The 19,492-nt window shown below is 42.3% G+C and overlaps 1 long non-coding RNA gene and 1 pseudogene across 2 annotated transcripts in view; one reads left to right on the top strand and one right to left on the bottom strand.

The window, feature by feature from the left end:
* LOC308466335 overlaps positions 1-19,102 on the top strand; it is a 273,836-nt gene extending 254,734 nt beyond the window's left edge. The window contains exons 2-3 of the long non-coding RNA XR_013980768.1: positions 17,566-17,816; positions 18,694-19,102. This is a non-coding gene — a long non-coding RNA (uncharacterized lncRNA). The remainder of the gene's footprint in view (positions 1-17,565; positions 17,817-18,693) is intronic.
* LOC308466569 (large ribosomal subunit protein eL27 pseudogene) lies at positions 5,738-6,251 on the bottom strand (annotated as a pseudogene). Its single transcript has one exon. The product of its transcript is annotated as a large ribosomal subunit protein eL27 pseudogene (transcript).
* Positions 19,103-19,492: the final 390 nt, after the last annotated feature.

Here is a 19,492-nt window from a genome sequence, read left to right as displayed (position 1 = left end):
TGTATCATGGAAGAGCAGAGATTTGTACCCCCTTATTATTATTATTTTGGTGCAATGTTCCTTATAAACAATCGTGGCTTTGGGTGCTTATTGTATGCATTTTAAAGTCTTTTTCTAAGTTTTTTTTTTTTAATGGAAGAACAACAAACAGAATGCATGTAGCAGACGCAAGGGGAGCAGCAACTTCTCCTTACCATCTGGTGGCCATTTTGTTAATAAAACTCCCAATTTTTAATACATCCATGGCATCAGCCATGGATGTGATCCAGTGATGCTTTCTTAGCACGTCAAGATATTAAAATGTCATTACACTGGGAAAAGGACAGAGAGTTCTGGCATTGTTCTTGCATGATATGGGCCGCAAGCCATGCCCATTTGTCATTACTTTGTGCTGGTGTCAGGCACCTACATGTCAGGAAGCATGTCTTCGGTTTGTTCCCCTCAGGCAAGCACCATTTTGTTTATTGTTCATCCTGCTCGTTATTTAGAGTAATGGAGTTCTCATACTTCTCCTTGGCAGCAGTAGAACTCTGCCTCTTCAAGTGAATTTAGGATCCCAGCCAATAATTCAGAAAGACAACGTAAGCCCATGGAACAGCATCTCCTGAGCAGCTTTCAGTAATCTGGTGGATTTCAGCTAATAGCTGTTCAGTTCTGATACCACAGAATTTGTACATTTCAAAATTACCTCAGAAGCCATGCACTCAGGCAGTGCTATTTTTCTAGAAAAAGAGGTGTGGGAACTCACCATGAATGCCTCCCTTGTTCTCTTATACAGTCATACCTCTTGTTACGTTTGCTTCAGGTTAAATCTTTTCAGGTTGCATCCTGCTGTAACCCAGAAGTAACAGAACAGGTTACTTCTGGGTTTCGCTGCTTGCACATGCGCAGACGTTCAAAATGACATCTGCGCATGCGCAGAAGCGGCGAATTGTGACCCGGGCACGCGCAGATGCGGGTTGCGTTCTGCTCAGGTTGTGAATGGGGCTCCGGAACGAGTCCCGTTCACAACCAGAGGTACCACTGTACAGTGGTACGTCAGGTTACAGACGCTTCAGGTTACAAACTCCGCTAACCCAGAAATAGTACCTCGGGTTATGAGCTTTGCTTCAAGATGAGAACAGAAATTGTGCGGCAGTGGCAGCAGAAGGCCCCATTAGCTAAAGTGGTACCTCAGGTTAAGAACAGTTTCAGGTTAAGAACGGACCTCCAGAATGAATTAAGTTCTTAACCCGAGATTCCACTGTAACGGTAATGGTGCCCACCTGAGCGATGCCAGAACAGAGGTTTTTTTTGCAATGATTTATTCATGGACGTGTACACATAGTTAACAGAGACAAAAATCAAAGATTCAAATGAAATGAAGGAATGGAAAGCTTCAGCAAACTGTGCATGTTTCGTGTTCAGAACTAATTGTAGGAATGATCCTAGTTGAACCAGAATTCAGGAAGAGTGGAATATGGGGCAATGCAAATCAGAGGAACCACAAAGGAATGCAATATGGGAAAGTCTCTCCTTTCTAGGAGCAGCTCCTCAACTTTGGAACGTATGCTGCCTTGAGGTCACTTTAAATGTATTTCCCTCACTCTCTGACACCAAGCTTTCCGTGGCTTCCATGAAGGATGTAGGAGGAGGCTGCTGGCAGGTTGTCCAACTGTTCCTTGGTGGTGTTTTCTCTTGTACCTCCATCCCTGAATTGGCCTATTTGCTTCTCTCTCTCTTACCATGCATATTGCTTTTCTGGGATCCTGCTCAGTCTTGTGCTACCATGTCTTTTCTTCTAGCAGATAAAGATAACCAGGTGACAGCAAAAACGACAAAACTTTTAGCAGGGACAATGAGAATAAGATCTATTATTTGATTAGCTTTCTAATATTGCTCCGCTGTTGTTGTTTTAATCAAAAGAAAGCCTATAGGTTCACATGTTTTATCTGTGGCTAAAGGACCATGTATCAGTTCTGTCATTTGTATTGGTTGTAAACCTCTTGAATGTATTTTGTAGCAGCTAAGGAAACATTTAGTTTTATCCTCTGTGTATTTTATTTTATTTTATTGGTATGGCTAGTAGCTAGGCAAATAAAGTTTCTAGCTATCCTCCTCCCATGAATTGACATATTAATACAGTGGTACCTCGGGTTACATATGCTTCAGGTTACATACGCTTCAGGTTACAGACTCCGCTAACCCAGAAATAGTACCTCGGGTTAAGAACTTTGCTTCAGGATGAGAACAGAAATTGTGCTCCGGTGGCTTGGTAGCAGCGGGAGGCCCCATTAGCTAAAGTGGTGCTTCAGGTTAAGAACAGTTTCAGGTTAAGTATGGACCTCTGGAACGAATTAAGTACTTAACCCGAGGTACCACTGTAGAGGATGAGGCCAGCAATGGCTACTTCCTGTGATGGCTGTGCAGTCTCTCCAGTGTCAGAGGAAGTAGGGTGAGGACCACAAGTGAGGAGTGTGATGTTGTACTCAAGCTTTACTTGCAGACTTGGTTGGCCACTGTGAGACTCGTGTGATGGTCTTTATGGGTCTTTGACCTGATCGATCAGGACTCTTCTTATGCCCTGGTATACTTAGACTTTTTCTCTTCCTACCCACATGAATCTGTCTTCTCATCCAGATGTTCTGATCCATGTAGGGCTTCTCGCTGGATAGAAACAATTGCTGAAGGAAGATATCCAAATCCAAACCTTTCTCTAAAACTAGGGAAACAGGAACCTATTCCGCCGAGTTTTGTAAACTGAAGATGTATGTATTTTCCTGCTCTTAATTTGTCCTTGATATTGATCTCCACGCTGTTGCCATTTTTTAAAACAACACGGAGCTCTTAACATATTGCAAATGCCTTTTCTCTGATTCACAAAGGTTAGATTCCACCCAGGCATAGCTTCAAATCCCCCGGGTTGACCTAAGAATGTTCAAAGTTCTTTGCCCTTCATCATTCTATAAGGCTGAATAGGAATAATAATAATAAGGTGGGAAGGAATTTACACAACACTTACTCCTAGAGGATGGTTCTGAATGGTCACGCGTGCATTTCAGAAGCACATCGGAGCCAAAATATCTGCAGATCATTAAGTAATATGAGTGTTGCTTGGAAGAGAGGAGGCACAACAATATTATGGGTGTATCAATTTAGCCTCCATGGTTCTATTATTGCTTACAAAACTATTCAGGATGTAGTAGACCATATCACAGATTAAGTCATGGAGAGTTGAAGATTCCTGGTTTTATTTTTGTACTAGCAATATTATTTGGCATTCTCATAGCAAGTCCTTTTGAACATTCCAGGATACCTCGTTCAAGTTGATGAGCAGCACACATGACGGTTAGTTTAGTACAGGAATTTACCCTCTAGTCCACAGGAACTTTAAAAAGTGTCTGGACCCATAATGGTGGCAGCTCTGATGAGGGTATTGAACATGGTGTCTTCTTAATCAGCATCTGGAATATGCCATGCTGGCTACTCCTGTAAGGTACAGTTGGACAATATCAATAGCGCAATTCCAATAAGAATATTAGAGTTTATTTCTACATTTTTTGAGGATACCAGACCCTCCAAGTGTCCCTATTTTCCAGGGACAGTCCCAGATTTACAGAAGCCATTCCAATTTCTGATTTGACCTTGGAATACCCCGCTTTCCCTTAGGATGTTCCTATTTTCAGCGGAGAAATGTTGGAGGGTATGGGGTACACAACCAATTTCTTTCCAACCCCAAAGCAGAGACGTTGCCCTGCCTTTGACCACAGCAGAGCCCAACACAGCCCAGAGACAGCAACAGCTCTCTGTTGAATGCACATATATATGATGACAAACCTGGATTCGATCTAGGCCAGAAGTTCGCAGGATTATAATGGCCCATAGTCACAGGAAAAGTAAATAAATAAGTGCAGCAATAGAAGCCATTGCTTGTGTACTTACAACAACTTGCCTGAGACATAGAGGTGATGGTCTAGTGTGCTCATTGTGTCCTGCCATTGCCTCCAATAAAAATATTTTTGCAGGGGTTTGTAGTGCTTCTCATTTTGCCATGGAAAAGTGAGGAGGGGGAAAGGCTTACTGTATAGTGTACATGACAAGTAACACACACTTTTCCTGCATCATGTACAATGCCTGGAGCACTTTCAGAACGACTGTTGCAGCCGTCTCTTCACATAACAGGTTATTTCCTCATGCAGCCCTTTAGGAGAAGAGAGGGAGGAGGTCTGTAGTTGTTCCCAGCTTTCTGTGAGAAGAGAAATTGAGAGTAGACCAGAATCTATTGCAGCTACACTTGGGAAACTGGAGTGAGGAAGCTCCCCTCTTTTGCCACAGTAAGTCACCCTAACTGCCTCACCTTTTTTCATTATGGAACTATCAATGCTTGATCAGGGCTGGTGTTGAGAGGCAAGTTGTCCCAGAGAAACCAATATTAGATCATGTGTGCATTGCTAACTTTTGCAATGTACCACATGTCTTGCAATTCTGGGCTTTCCCAAATCTTACAAATTATATGGAAACTCTCTAAGTATTACAAGTCCCCCCCACAAAAAATGTAATTATATCTCTGTTTGTTGTGGCAACAAGCTAGAAGTTGTGTTTCAGTGTACAGGAAAGGCATTGATATTAAAAGGCAGAAGGCAAGAAGTATGTCCAGGTATGTCTTTATTTTAAAAACAATCTTAGAACATGAGGATTTTTTCAAATGTGCTGTTTTTAAATATACATAGTTGGCTCCCCTCACTCCCACTTCTGTATGGTCCCCCTTTTTCAGTTTGAATAATATTTATTCCTTGATAGACTATAGGGCCATATCTATTTCCTAACTTCAGTCTGTAGGCAGGGAATTACATGTTTGAATATTTCTCAATATTAACTCTTACCCCATGCTTCACAACAGTTCCATTTACATTTTGATCCAATTACTGGTTTTTTTCTTTTCTTTAGAAAGTGCCAATATTGGGGCAGCTAGTTGAGGAATCCAAAGCAGCTAGACAGGAGCAGATGAACACCCATCGGTTTTGAGTGATAAATCTTTCTTTTCCCTTGGTGAGGAGCCCTCCCCTCTTTGGTAGATCCCCCCCCCCCAAATTGGCAGTACATATTCTATCTCTAAAGCAGTTTTTTCCAAACTTTATTAGGAGACCCACCAATGGAATTTTGGCTTGGCAATGCTTTCACCAGATGGGTGTTCATCATCACTCAGAATTTATGCCCACTTTTTTTCGATATAGCTGCAGCGGGAAGGGTAAAGAGATTCATAAAATTGGATAAATTAACTTCCTTTTTGTCATGGGGCATTGAAATTTCTGATAAATGCATTTTCTGAGCTCCTTTATGTAACAAGATGGAAATATTAATAACAGACTTAACCAGAATTAGGTTAAGTGCCAGCATTTGCTAGCCAGCCCACATTCTGAACGGGCCAGGAATGATATGGAGAACATATGCCATATATAACTCTAGAGCAGGGTTTCCCATACTTGGATCTCCAGCTGTTTTGGAGCTACAACGCCCATCATCCCTAGCTATCAGGACCAGTGGTCAGGGATGATGGGAACTGTAGTCCAAAAAGCAGCTGGAGACCCAAGTTTGGGAAACCCTGCTCTAGTGAGGTCTGTCAAGAAGCAAAGAATGGCCCAAAGAGTGCCCTTTCCATTCTGCATTGTCCTCTCTCATCGCTGCAGCAGGGTACCCTGGCCATGGGAGGGCTGGCCATTTGCAGACCCACCCAAGCTGTGGTCACCCCAGCTTCTACTTTTTTCTTTCTTGGCTTTTCAAAAATATTTATTGGTGGAAATGCATGCCACTCAGAATCTGAGATTCTGGAAAAACCACTTGTTCTTGCCTGTCTTGTATCTCTCCTCAAATTTCACTTTGGCCTCCCACCGGGCTTTACGTTTCAGTGCAGGGTCCCTAAAGACATCCTTGTTGACAATGGTCTTGTCAAGGGGAATATCAATGGAGTACCTGGTAGGCATCAAGTGGTTGTAATTGTAGACCTTCACAAAGGACTTGATCTTGGAACGCTTGGCAATCTTCTTCTTGCCCATGCTTGCTGTCACTTTGTGCGAGTAGTGATCAATACCAGCCACCAAAGCGTGGCTGTAGGGGCGGTCAGAGGTGCCATCATCAATATTATTAACAATAACAGCTTTGCGTCCGGAGTAATGCCCAGCGAGGACAAGGACGACTTTCCCTGGTTTCATAAAATTGCCCATCTTGGAGCTGTGGCAGCGATGGCACCCACACCACCACAGTTGCTACTTTTGAGAGCCCCACGGTAGCAGTGGCAAGAGGAGGAAGCTGCGGTAGCCAGGGTGGGCCTGGTTCGGCTCACATCATAGGGAAGAAAGCACAGCTCCACTCTGCTCCCTATGCCAAGAAGCTGGAGAAACTGTACCTAGCACCGCAATCCATTTGGCGCTCAGCCTCCTCCGACCCCTCAGTATTGGGGTGTATGTGTGCTGAGCTCACTGCAAGACAACATCAAGGGGGCTGAAGACACCTCAGCCCTAAGGAGTCGGCGCCTATCTCCCTTGCCACTGCTAACTGACAATACTTACCTCTCCAAATCCCACTTACTTATGGACGTCAATAATGGGGTTGCATCAAGGGAAAAGTGTATTCAACATTTCCTGCTGTCAGTGCTTTATTCTGTGCTGTAGGAGGCGGGAGATAAACCTCCATTAAAAACAGGGGAACGTCAAAGGCAGAGTAGAGGAGTGCGAACCCTCAGAAGTATATAGTCACTAACTAGATGACTAAGTAGCTTTTCAAAGATTTCCTCTCCTGCTTTTTGGAAAACCATAAAAAATGTCATTGTGGTTAGGCTGCCTCAGAACCCAATCAAAAAATAAAAGCAATTACTTTCTCATTCAGCCTCTGTGTAGCTCTAGCAGCTGCAGACAAATATATAGTACAGACAGGAGGGTTTGTTTCGTGGCCGGGGGGGTGGGGGGTTGACCATTCACTGTCCAGACGTTCTATATTTGGTTGAGATTTGTTTTCCATCTTGGCTTTCTGACTGTATTGAACAAGCTTCCTGAATGTTCCGGGGGGGGGGGGGGGAGTTGGATTATGCTTCCACTAACAGCCGTAAATGTGGGAAAATATAATAAGTTTTGTTTTTTTTTGTTTAAAAGTAAAGATAATCTTAAAAGACAAGCAATAATGGAGAACGAACCACAAAAGAAACCAGGCCTGTCCAAAACCACAAGGGGCGAGCATGGCAAATTAATATTTGGATAGACTTGGGTAGCTAATTTGTAAATGCTACCCTTAGGGTTTGGAAAGTTCACTGCAGCTGTATGCTCATTTCAGCCACCAAACACCAATCGTACAGGCAAGTTTCTTTCCCATAATACGAATGAAACAATGGCCGGTTTTAAAATGGAAAACGGGAACAAGGAATAAAGAACCATCAAGATACGTGCCCAAATTTCCTCAGGGATGTCTGGACCCAGACTGGAGGTTTGGCCTTGATAACTGAACTGAATGCCAACAACAAAGAACTCTTTCAGTTTGCAGCCAAACTGTTGTGGTGGCCACATTTATCTTCGTGTGCGGTGGTTATACTACACTTCCCATCATGCCACATGAATGCCTAATCATGGTCTGATTGTAGGAGCCCTTCAATTAGATGCTCGAATATCCAATAAATTAAACAGAACTTGTGGAACAATTTTTTTTTTTAAGAATCTAAGAACAGTCACAAGCATTAAGGCTTGTGAGCACCAGCTGTTTTTCATGAGATGTGCCCCTCAGCATACTTCAAATATCTAGCAAACATCGTGCCCTTAGAGTCCATTCTAAATCCACACTCCACATCTGTGTAGGTTTTTATGTGACAGTATATTGTAAAAGAGGTGTTAATCTTCTCATCATGCCTCATGAAGTCTACATAGGCATCCTTGATTCATTGATTGGCTTAATGGATTAACTGTTTCCTATGTAGCATCTCAAATGTCCCTCACCCCAGCCATTTACCAACCACTCTTGTCATCTTTATTCAACATTTTAAGGTACAGATCAGTTTGATTGTCTATTTACTGTTTCATTGTTGCCACAATGAAATTGCATTGTCATTCCAGGAGGGGCTTGACCCCCCCCCCAGCAGTGCAGCCATGGAGTTCAAGGCACCTCTCTCAGCCAGCCTTCCCAAGATGGATCCAATTCTTTCTTCTTCTTCCTAGATCACCCTGCTAAAATCCCTCTGCAGCTTGTATTTCTCCCTTAATTCCACAAATCATCAAAACCCTACCATTTATTAATTTCTAGGGTTTCGGTGGTTCCCTCCCAAATCTATAACAATACGACGGGAATAGAAGATGGAGGACTAGCGGATGTAATCGCTATTGCGAACTGGCATGTGATGACAGAGAAAGTAATACACATCGCTACCGCTTGAAAGGGAAATAGTATATCAGATCTTGCTTTAAATTTAGCAATGAAAGGCTGAACATATGCAGAAGGTCACTGCATTCTTCAGATAGCTTGGAGATTTGAGACCTTGCTGACAGAAAACAGCAGCAGCAGACGATCTCATTAATTAACCTTTACTGTTTTGTTGTTGCTGTACCAAAATAATAAGAGGGACACCCGGCTTGCCAGTAGTACATGTGAAAAGAGTCTAGGGGTCTTAGTAGACCTCAAGCAAGCAGCAGCAGCAGCAAAAGTTTTTTAAAAGCTAATGTTATTCTAGGCTGCATCAACAGAAGCATAGTGTCCCAGCTAAGGGAAGTAACCATCCTGCTCTATTCTGCCTTGGTCAGACCGCACCTGGAACACTGTGTCCAGTTCTGGGCACCACAATTTAAGAAGGATATGGAGAAGCTGGAATGTGTGCAGAGGAGTTTGACTGAGATGATAAAGGGTCTGGAAACCAAGCCATGGACCTCAGGGTCCCTTCCAACTCTGCAATTCTACTACAGTGGTACCTCGGGTTAAGAACTTAATTCGTTCTGGAGGTCTGTTCTTAACCTGAAACTGTTCTTAGCCTGAGGTATCACTTTAGCTAATGGGGCCTCCCGCTGCCGCCGCGTGATTTCTGTTCTTATTCTGAAGCAAAGTTCTTTTTTAAAAAAAATAATATTTATTACTTTTCCAACAATTTAAACACACCAAAAACAAACAAACAAACAAAAAACAATACAATACAATACAAAAACACTACATAACACATTAAACTAACAAAACAAAACAAAAACAGTTTAAAAGACATCGAACAATTTCCATATCTTATCTTTCATTCACTTATTTCAGTGACCTCCTCACACCTCCCTTTTTGTATTCCACCTCTGTTGATTGTTTCAGCAATTCCTTTCCATCTTCCTCTGCTTTCTATCCTTTAATTATCTTAACAGATTCTAACCTTATTCTTCCCTTTAATACTCTATTAATCTATTTGTACTTAATTCCTTATAAGATTTCTACTAAAGCCATATAACCTCATTCCAACATTTTTCTAACATTCATTAATTTTACAATATTTCTGTAAATAGTCTTTAAACTTTTTCCAGTCTTCTTCCACCGACTCTTCTCCCTGATCTCGGATTCTGCCAGTCATTTCCGCCAATTCCATATAGTCCATCAACTTCATCTGCCATTCTTCCCGGGTGGGTAAATCTTGTATCTTCCAATACTTCGCGATGAGTATTCTTGTTGCCTGAAGCAAAGTTCTTAACCCGAGGTATTATTTCTGGGTTAGCGGAGTCTGTAACCTGAAGCGTCTGTATCCTGAAGCATCTGTAACCCAAGGTACCACTGTACGATTCTATGAAATAAGGGAAGTAGTTTTAAAAGCACACACCAAGATAATGCTTAGGCTTGATTCTGTCAAGCTTTGCACTGGATTCCCCCCCCCCCCCAGTGTCACACACATCACTCTGCAAGAAAGCTCCCCCCCCCATTTTTGGCTGGGGGTGCTGAGCAAACTGGGGTTTTTGCTTTCAATCCTATCTCACTACAGCAGATGAATGGGAAATGTGGCTTGCCAGAGTCCTGAGAGATATTATTTACCTGCCTGAAGACATCGATTATAGTGCCAGTCCCCAAGCAGTCAGTGGTGGTATCTCTCAATGACTATAGACCAATAGCCCTAACATCTGTCGTTATGAAATGTTTTGAGAGATTGGTGCTAGATCATATTAAGGCTGGTCTTCCATCCACTCTAGACCCGTTCCAGTTTGCATACAGAAGAAATAGATCTACTGATGATGCTATTTCCATCGCTGTCCATACTGTACTGAGTCATCTAGAACGACAGGGAACCTACGCAAGGCTGTTGTTTGTGGACTACAGTTCTGCCTTCAATACAATTCTGCCAGACAGGTTATTTCTTAAAATGACCAATTTGGGTATACATCAGAAGATCTGTCTGTGGGTAAGGAATTTCCTGACTGATAGGCCGCAGACAGTGAGAATGGGCCCTTACTATTCTTCTACTCTAGTATTAAGCACAGGAGCCCCTCAGGGATGTGTGCTAAGTCCCTTTCTCTATTCCCTGTACACATTTGATTGCACCCCACTGTATAAGTCCAACACAATCATCAAATTTGCGGATGATACAACAGTGGTGGGGCTCATTAGTGAGAACGATGAGACTGCTTATAGGAAAGAAGTACAGGGGTTAATTCAATGGTGTAAAGAAAACAATCTTATGCTTAACACCAAAAAACCAAAGAACTCATAATTGACTTTAGGAGAAAGAAAAGTGTATTTTTACCATTGCACATAAATGGCGAGGAGGTGGAGAGGGTTGGTAGTTTTAAATACCTGGGCATTTACATCTCTGAGGACCTCTCATGGACTGCAAATATTAATATGGTTGTGAGGAAGGTGCAGGGGAGGTTGTATTTCCTGAGAATGCTCAGGGGACTGAATCTATCTCAGCACCTACTTCTGTCCTATTATCACAGTACCATCGAGAGTGTCTTAACCTATAGTATATTATCGTGGTATGGGAGCAGCTCTGAAACGGATAAAAAAGCTTTACAGAGAATAATTAAAATTGCCCAGAATGTTATTGGGCTCCAACTACCAACCCTGGATGAGATCTTCACGTCTCGCACTTTGAGGAAGTCACACAATATCCTGAGAGATCCCACCCATCCCGCTCACAACTTCTTTGAACTGTTGCCTTCGGGCAGAAGATATAGGACAATGAAAACACGAACCACACGCCTTCTGAATAGTTTCTATCCAAGAGCTCTGATTGCACTAAATAATGATCTCAGGGCCAGTTGCAAGAAATAGCAAGCAGGGAGTAGGAAGGAATGAGACAGGTTTTTAGGTTATGTTATGCTTTTAATAGGTTATGTTACATTCTGGAGTATGATATGTTTTTATAGATTATGTCTGAATAGGATGAGAGTGTTGGAGATACGTGCAAATGTGTATGTGAACCCGGTCTTTGGGTGGGTGTTTGATTTTCGTTGTTGTGTATACTGTGTATATACGGACAATGACAATAAATTTATCTTATCTTATCTTATTATTTAAATCCTTAAAGTATCAGCTTTCACTTTTGTCATTTCCTCCTCCTCCTCCTCTTCCTCCTCCTTTATTGTTGTTGTTGTCATATTCTAGTGAGGTTTTTTTTTTTATATAAAATAACATAAATGTAACATCACTTTCTTAAATTGAAATTAGTTTTCCTATATTGATTGCAGTAGTCATCTGCTAGTACAGGATGTCATTGCTCATATAGGAAAACTTCCAATCATTCTTCCTTCACATCAGCTTAACTATCCAATCAATTCTTATTTTTTTACTTTTGTTGATTTACAACTTGTGCTAATTTAACTTGCACTAATTCAACTTTATGCACATCACCGAAAAGAGGAGGGGCAGGCATCCAGGATAACAATTTGGCATTTCCATCCATGACTGGAGGGCTGTGTTGACTATACACAATGTTGGCTTGATGTGCTCTCTCCAGAACATAAACCCTGTGCAAGATGAGAGCTGACTTTATTTGGTACTGGTAAGTCCGCTCACTCTCATTGGTGGGTGGTGTTGTGGCGAGGCCCCGGACTGCACAAGTGATCTGGCAAATCGCAGGCTGGATTGCCCGGTTGGCAGATATTGGCCAATGCCAGCAGCCCTTGGATGGGCGTTCCCCTGGCAGCGGGCAAAACCAGCCAATGGGGATGCTTGGGCCTTCTGCCAGGAGTTGTTAAATTGCAGCCTGCCTGGCAGTCTTTCCTGCCTTTTCCTGATAATGCAAAGAGATGCCACCAAGACAATAATGGAATGGGCACATTGTGGGGTACCATTTGCCCATCTATTATTAGTCAGAATTTATGGCATTTGCTAAATCTTCAAAGGCATTTAGGACTGTGAATGAAATGTGAAGTCTAGTAGTATTTTTTCTAAGGACTTTCACTGGGTTATGATCCCTGGTTAAACTCCACACAGAGGGTAATATTCTGCCTATGGTAAATGTATTTTATCTTACACTTCATAGAAAAGCCACCTTTCCATATGTTTTCACTTTTGTGTATTTCGTTACTTTACCAATTTATTTTTAGAAAGAACTTTAGCTATTAATGTTTAATGCCAATGAAAGGAAAACAAAGAACTGGAAGACTGCATTAAAGTGATACCATGTAATCCCCACTGCAGGGCTCTTTAGAAATGTGGAAACACAGTATACACAACCTGGCATTTTTCACACAGGGAATTTTCACCTAGTAGTTGAAGATATTTACATGGATACCCATCAAAACAGGTACAATCCCAATTTCATACAGAAGAGAATGGGGGGGGGGATTTATTATGCAAATTATTAACAACCAGTGACCATATTATATCTAAGATTCAGCCAAGCCACTCCTGAGCCAACGCTAAATGAAACATCTTCTTTCAGTGTAACAAAAGGTTCAGCGTTATTCTGAAGCTTTCCAGTATTCTCGAGCCGAAGTTTATTTAGTGAGAAGTATCTTCCTACCCTCCCTCCGCCTCGCTGATGTGGTCCAAAGGAAAGCAAAGCAATATGTTTGGGACCAGCTTGGTTGAAGGAGTTGGTGTAAGAAGGTGTACATAATGCCGTCCAACCGTCTCAGGGACTCCACTTTGGATTTCTGTAGGGTTTACTCCTTAGCTTTTCTTCTCCCGAAGACATCTTGCTAGGCAGCGGGAACGGACTTTTTCTCGGGTTTTACTTCCAAAGCCTTTCTTACAAGTGAGTATAACAACAAGGCAGTGGAGGTCTAGGTTCCTTCTCCTAGAGGGGCCACTTTTCCAGGTTGTCAAGCCCCATCTGCCCCTCAAATCCCTTTACAGCACATGCAGGAATCACCTCCTTCTTGACCATTGGACCCACTGTTGGTCTTGTCCATTCAATCCACTGCAGGGGTGGCCAACTCCCAAGAGACTGCGATCTACTCTCAGAATTAAAAACTGGCAGTGATCTACCCCATTTCTTGGGGGGTTCAGGTCAAAGTAGTTGAGCTTTTTTGAGGGAGGAGGGTAGCCATATTTTTTTTTGGGGGGGGGGGATTGGGGAGGAAGAGGAACAGCCACTCACCAGTAGACCAACAGATCGTTGAGGAAGCAAACAGCCTCAATGAGTAAACTCCATCTTTCGTTCTGCAGATCATGTAACAATGGAGGCCAGGGTGAGGGGGCGGGGAAGGCTTCTAATTTACCAGTGCTGAGGAGAGGGAGCCAGCGATTGACCGTGATCTACCAAAACCTCCAGGGGATCTACCAGTAGATTGTGATCGACCTGTTGGACATCCCTGCACTAGGGCATGCCTACACATGCAGGGGAAGTCCTTAACTTATTGAGGTTTTGAGACTTATTGGCTACCCTCACGTGGTTTAGCTGGTCGATCAAAGTTGTTTCCCGGGGTGTGGCCACTGTCATATGCTGACAGCTGCTAGGAGCCACAGGTGATAGCGGAGTGCAGGGTGGGGACCAAAGGTGGACAAACTACCCCAGAGGAAGCAGGATGTGTCCTCCAACAGAGGTATTACTCCTTCCCCTAATTAGTCAAAATGAGGTTACAGTTTCTGAGCTTTCAACCGAGGGTGGTAGGTGTGTGGAGTCCTATAAGGGTAGAATCTGAACTAAAACGTTAAACAAAATATTATCTGGTTGGTGCAGAGAAAGCAGGGGCCTGAGCATTTTTCCACTTTCCCATAAAAACCCCACTCTTTAGCTTTAAATCGGAGCAAATGGGAACCTGGAGAAAACCTGAATTGCCATTTGCTCTGATTGAGCACTAAAGAGCGGTTTTCCCTGGGGAAAAGCAGTGGGACAAGAGAAAGGGTGCATAAACCCTCAGTCCCATTGAACTTTTGAACAGATATCCATATCATTATGGTGTTAACATCCCTTCATGGGAGGTAACCAGCCTTAAAATAATTTTTTTTTTAAAAAAAGAAAAGCCCAAGAACTTCAGGAGCGCCATACTAAAGGATCTTGGCATAACTCCAGTCTTTCTTACAGCCCCAGGGTAGGACCTATATAAAATGAGAACGATGTATACAAGTTTCTGGTATATAGTGAAACCGCCAAAGTTTGGCGCCCGGCCAGTTTCAGATAAAAGAAAAGGGGGTAAGAAAATTCTTTGAAGTTACACTTTCGTAAGATATGCTATTTTTATTTTTTAAATAGGAGCAAACTAGTCTTGTCTGGTAAATTGTGTGTGTGTTTGTGTTCAGAAGTGGAGAAAACAGCTATGGAAAATTCACAAGGAATCCTTGAATTTAAGCATGAAACTAGTGTGCCAGATTTAGATGGATGAGCCATTAGCTCCCCCTCAGCCTAATCAACTTCATTTGGTTGTTTTGGGGGATAAAATGGAACGGCTGCATGTGTGCTGCCCTGAGAACATTAAAGCAAGGGAAAGGATCATTGGCAAAACACGGATATTTGCCATTGGTTTGAAATGTTATTAGCTTCAGAGGTTGAGTTTTCTTCAGAATGACCACAGAAGAGGAAAAAGGTCAAATTCTCTTCACTTGCTGCAATCCCAATCAGCCCCTACTCTGGTGGAAAGTATTAGCATAAAAAAGTACATTAAATGAAAAGACACATTTCATGTTATATCTAGTTTGGGCCACAGTCTACTGTGGCGCTTGAACGCCCAAACTGTTAATGGGTATAGCTCAGAGCTTCACTGCAGACCCTGCAAGTGTCCCTACTTTCCAGGCACAGTCCCAGATAAACAGAAGCCGTTCTGTTTTCTGATTTAATCCCGGAATGCTCTGCTTTTCCTTAGGCTGTCCCTATTTTCATTGGAGAAATTTTGGAGGGTATGGTAGGGTCCTTATTTTTATTGCAGAAATTTTGGAGTGTATGGAGTGACGTGAACTGCAAGACAAGGAGATAAGTAAGTATACAACCTTTAGAAGACATATGAAGGCAGCCCAGTATAGGGAAGGTTTTTTTTTAATGTTTAATGTTTTATTATGTTGTTATATATGTTGGAAGCCACCCAGAGTGGCTGGGGCAACCCAGTAAGATGGACGGAGTAATAATAATAATAATAATAATAATAATAATAATAATAGACATCCCTATTTCCATCAGAGAAATGTTGGAGAGTATGCCATTGAGTTACAAGTTAATCAGTTAATATGTTGATATGAACAATGTTCTGATAATATGGCTGAAATAATATTGGATGGCTTAGGATCTTTGTGTACAATCTGAAATGAATCAATGAAACGGTTTGCTGGGTATAAGTGAAAGTGAAATAAGCTTGTGGCAAGTGAGCAGAAACTTGTCATCTTCTTTGTTATAGAAGGTAAGGGGCACTCTCATGCGAGTTTGCAGCGCTCATCATAGATTGCTCAGTTCTCACAGGTATTTGTCTAAGCAAGATGGCTTCTGATTAGATTAATAGATTCCGCACCAGGCTCATACAGTGGTACCTCGGGTTAAGTACAGTGGTACCTCGCAAGACGAATGCCTCACAAGACAAAAAACTCGCTAGACAAAAGGGTTTTTTGTTTTTTGAGCTGCTTCGCAAGACGATTTTCCCTATGGGCTTGCTTCGCAAGATGGAAACGTCTTGCAAGTTTGTTTCCTTTTTCTTAACACCGTTAATACAGTTGCGACTTGACTTTGAGGAGCAACTCATAGAACGCGGTGTGGTAGCCTTTTTTGAGGTTTTTAAAGACTTTGGTGATTTTTGAAGCTTTTCCAAAACTTTCCCGACACTGTGCTTCGCAAGACGAAAAAAATCGCAAGACGACAAAACTCGCAGAACGAATTAATTTCGTCTTGCGAGGCACCACTGTACTTAATTTGTTCCGGAGGTCCGTTCTTAACCTGAAACTGTTCTTAACCTGAAGCACCACTTTAGCTAATGGGGCCTCCTGTTGCCGCCATGCTGCCGGAGCACGATTTCTGTTCTCATCCTGAAGCAAAGTTCTTAACCTGAGGTATTATTTCTGGATTAGCAGAGTCTGTAACCTGAAGCGTATGTAACCCGAGGTACCACTGTATTTGACACAAGCACATTTAACATCAGAATAGCAATAATAGCTCGTTTCATGTTTAGTGGTGTTTTGAAGATACCTTAACAAGGCATAAATCATGGAGCTGAGAGAGCATATCCCTGGATTTTCTTCTTTCGCAGCTGGTGGATAGAACCAGTTGTCTGGTTTCTTTCTCTGCACTTGCTTTTCTGGGCCGGGTTCCCATTCACAATATCTGTATGCATCTCTCGACTCAATGGCAAACCTGCATTTTGTTATGCCTGTTGACCATCTGCCTTTTTGGCTTTCCCCAAAAATTTTTTCCTAAGAGCTGTTTCCACAGTTTGTTTTGCTCTTATCTGCTCTTTGTATTCCATTCTTTCTCCATGAAGCATGCTGTGTTTGCTGCTCATTATCCCCACCACACTCGGCTTGTCTCTTTGAGTTAGATGGACTGATGAAACATGACTGCTACCTTGGGTGGGGCTTCTGCCTTTCATTATCACCCCTATCCTCCTTTTGGGATTTCTTTTATTTGCTGCGATGTTGAATATGAGGCCTTCTTTAGGTATATGTACAAAATATATGTTGAATGATTACTTTCAGTTGAATAGAGAGAATGTGTAAAGAAGAAAAAACACACAGACGTGCATTATTGGGGTTGAACATGGATTTTTAGCTATTTGCCACCATCTTCCCCCAGTACTGAGGAATGAGAAGACTAATGGTCAATCCCTCATCTGCAGAAGAAATTCCTTACACCATAGATGAGGAACCTGTGGTTCTTCCATTGTTGTTGGCCTACAACTATTATCATCCCTGAGCTTTGGGTATGTTGGCTGGGACTGATGGAAGTTACAAGTTCCCCGTAGGAACGCGGGTGGCGCTGTGGTCTACACCACTGAGCCTCTTGGGCCTGCCGATTATATTATTTTCCCATTCTTTACAAAGACAGAAAATAAGAAATAATCACATTAACTGTTCATTAATATGTACTCTTTCTAGTTATGCACATAGTCTGCCCTGTTGTTACCCACTTACACCTCTAGATTTTAAATATACAGTGGTACCTCGGTTTTTGAATGTAATCCGTTCCAGAAGACCATTTGAGTTCTGAAACGTTTGAAAATAAAACTGAACAGCCGACAGCAGCTAGGCCTCAGGATCTTGCACTCAACGGAAGCTGTGTAGCAGGTTCGACTTCTGAGGGGTGTTCGAAAACTGAAGCATTTACTTTTGGGTTTACGGTGTTGGAAAACCGAAATGCTCGTCAATGGAGATGTTCGCAAACCGAGGTACCACTGTATACCCCATAAATGTTCTGGAGGGATGCAGAATTCCTATAACTGACTTTAAGATGATCAGGCTTTGCCATTTGAGATGAAGGTATCAAATCTCAAGTAAGTTTCAAATCTCAAATAAGTGGCAAGACTTACGTTGCAGACACATTGTCTTCAATGGGACAATGATAAAGAGTAATTTCAAGAATCCATTTCAGAGGGCCAATTATAATATTCATTTGTGATGTGTTAGTATTGCCTGGGCTGTATCACTTTTCTTGAGGTGCTTTCTTCCCCATTTTTTGTGAAAAATAGAAATCTTAACATGCCAGAGAGAATTACAATCATTTGCCAAAGTTATCAACAATAACATACAGTTAGATGCCAAGCCTGCTACATTTTCTTAAAAAATGCCAAATATTAATTCTGAAGTCTAAATTTAGATTTCTGTTTTAAAAACTTCTCCTCTGTTTTCGCTGGGGATTTCCCTGACCTATATTGAGGACCACACCAGTGTGGGCAAACAGAAAAATCCCTGGAAACTCTTTGACTTTAAGCAAACACAATTCAGTCAGGAAGCATGCAGCGTTGGTTATTCAGAAATTCTCTGGTTTGGTTCTCTAGTCTCTCCCCTTTAAAGAACTGCTGTTCCTCAGGATTATTCCTGGGAGGAAAGAACTAACTTCTTCCAACAAGCCACTTCAGTGGAGATTTTTATCCCTATCTTTATATTCATTGAAGGAGAAATTGCAATTATGTGTGTTTTCTTTGGTTATTTCCCACACCCCACCCCCAGGATGTTCCATGGAAAGCTATTCATAAATGAAATAGATAGATAGACAGACAGACAGACAGACAGATAATAGATAGATAGATACAGAGGAATGGCAAGAAAACACTCTTGCTTCTTATTTTTGTGGGTCCCCTTGCTTGTATGCCTCTGAAAATCTACCTCAGTGAACCTTTTTAAAATATGCATCTTTTCCTCCTTCCTTAGAGCTCTCTGACCTCTCCTAATGAATCCCGTTGTTTCCGAGACAGAAGGAGACCTTATGTTCTGAATTCGCTAGCTGCAGCTGAACTTGAGACAGTGCTCTACTGAGGTCCCCCCCCCCCAGCTTGCACATTTTCTGCTCATGCTGTGTCAAGCCTGATTATCATCATAATCTCTGCTCTGTCACACTCCATAAATATAAGTCCCAATAAACTAAACAGCATTAATATTGCTGTTCTATTTTTGTCACAAGGGGAAGCGCAAGGAAGGGTTTCATTAAGGGCCTTCGCACAACACGTTTCACCTAACAAACTAGATCGCAACCAGATTCGGAGGGGAATTGCACCCCTAGGCTCGTAACGTGGAATCTCTTATGGAGGAAGACAGGGGTTCCCCCAAATTTGGGGCCCAGCACCGCATTGGGAAATCTAAGAAACTGTCATGGGCGCTTTTAAAACAGACTTGGCCCAGGCAGCCCTTCAAAGAGAGGATAGCTTCAAACAGAGGACTGTCCTCAGTAAATAGAACTCATGACCACTCTATAGCTGAATTCAGCCTGCTAGCAAAGTATGGTGGCCCATCCAGGACTCAGTGAATGTCCTGATTTCGTTTCCTGCCTCTGCCTACAAAAGCAGGGCAATGACAATATACGGCTCAGTGGGCTGCTTTCAGCTTGGCAGGGCACAACTAATGCAAGCCCTTTTCTGAAGGTATTCAGGCTTCCTGAAATAAAATGAGCCTATTGTCTCTGAATTTGCATTCGAGCCTCCAAGGCATCTTTTGAAAATGTCAGAGCCTAAAA

This window comes from Podarcis pityusensis (genome assembly GCF_964106645.2).
Source record: "Podarcis pityusensis genome assembly, chromosome: 17".
NCBI lineage: Eukaryota > Metazoa > Chordata > Lepidosauria > Squamata > Lacertidae > Podarcis > Podarcis pityusensis.
The sequence above is the reverse complement of the archived record's forward strand: the minus strand, read 5'-3'. Positions and strand labels throughout refer to the sequence as shown.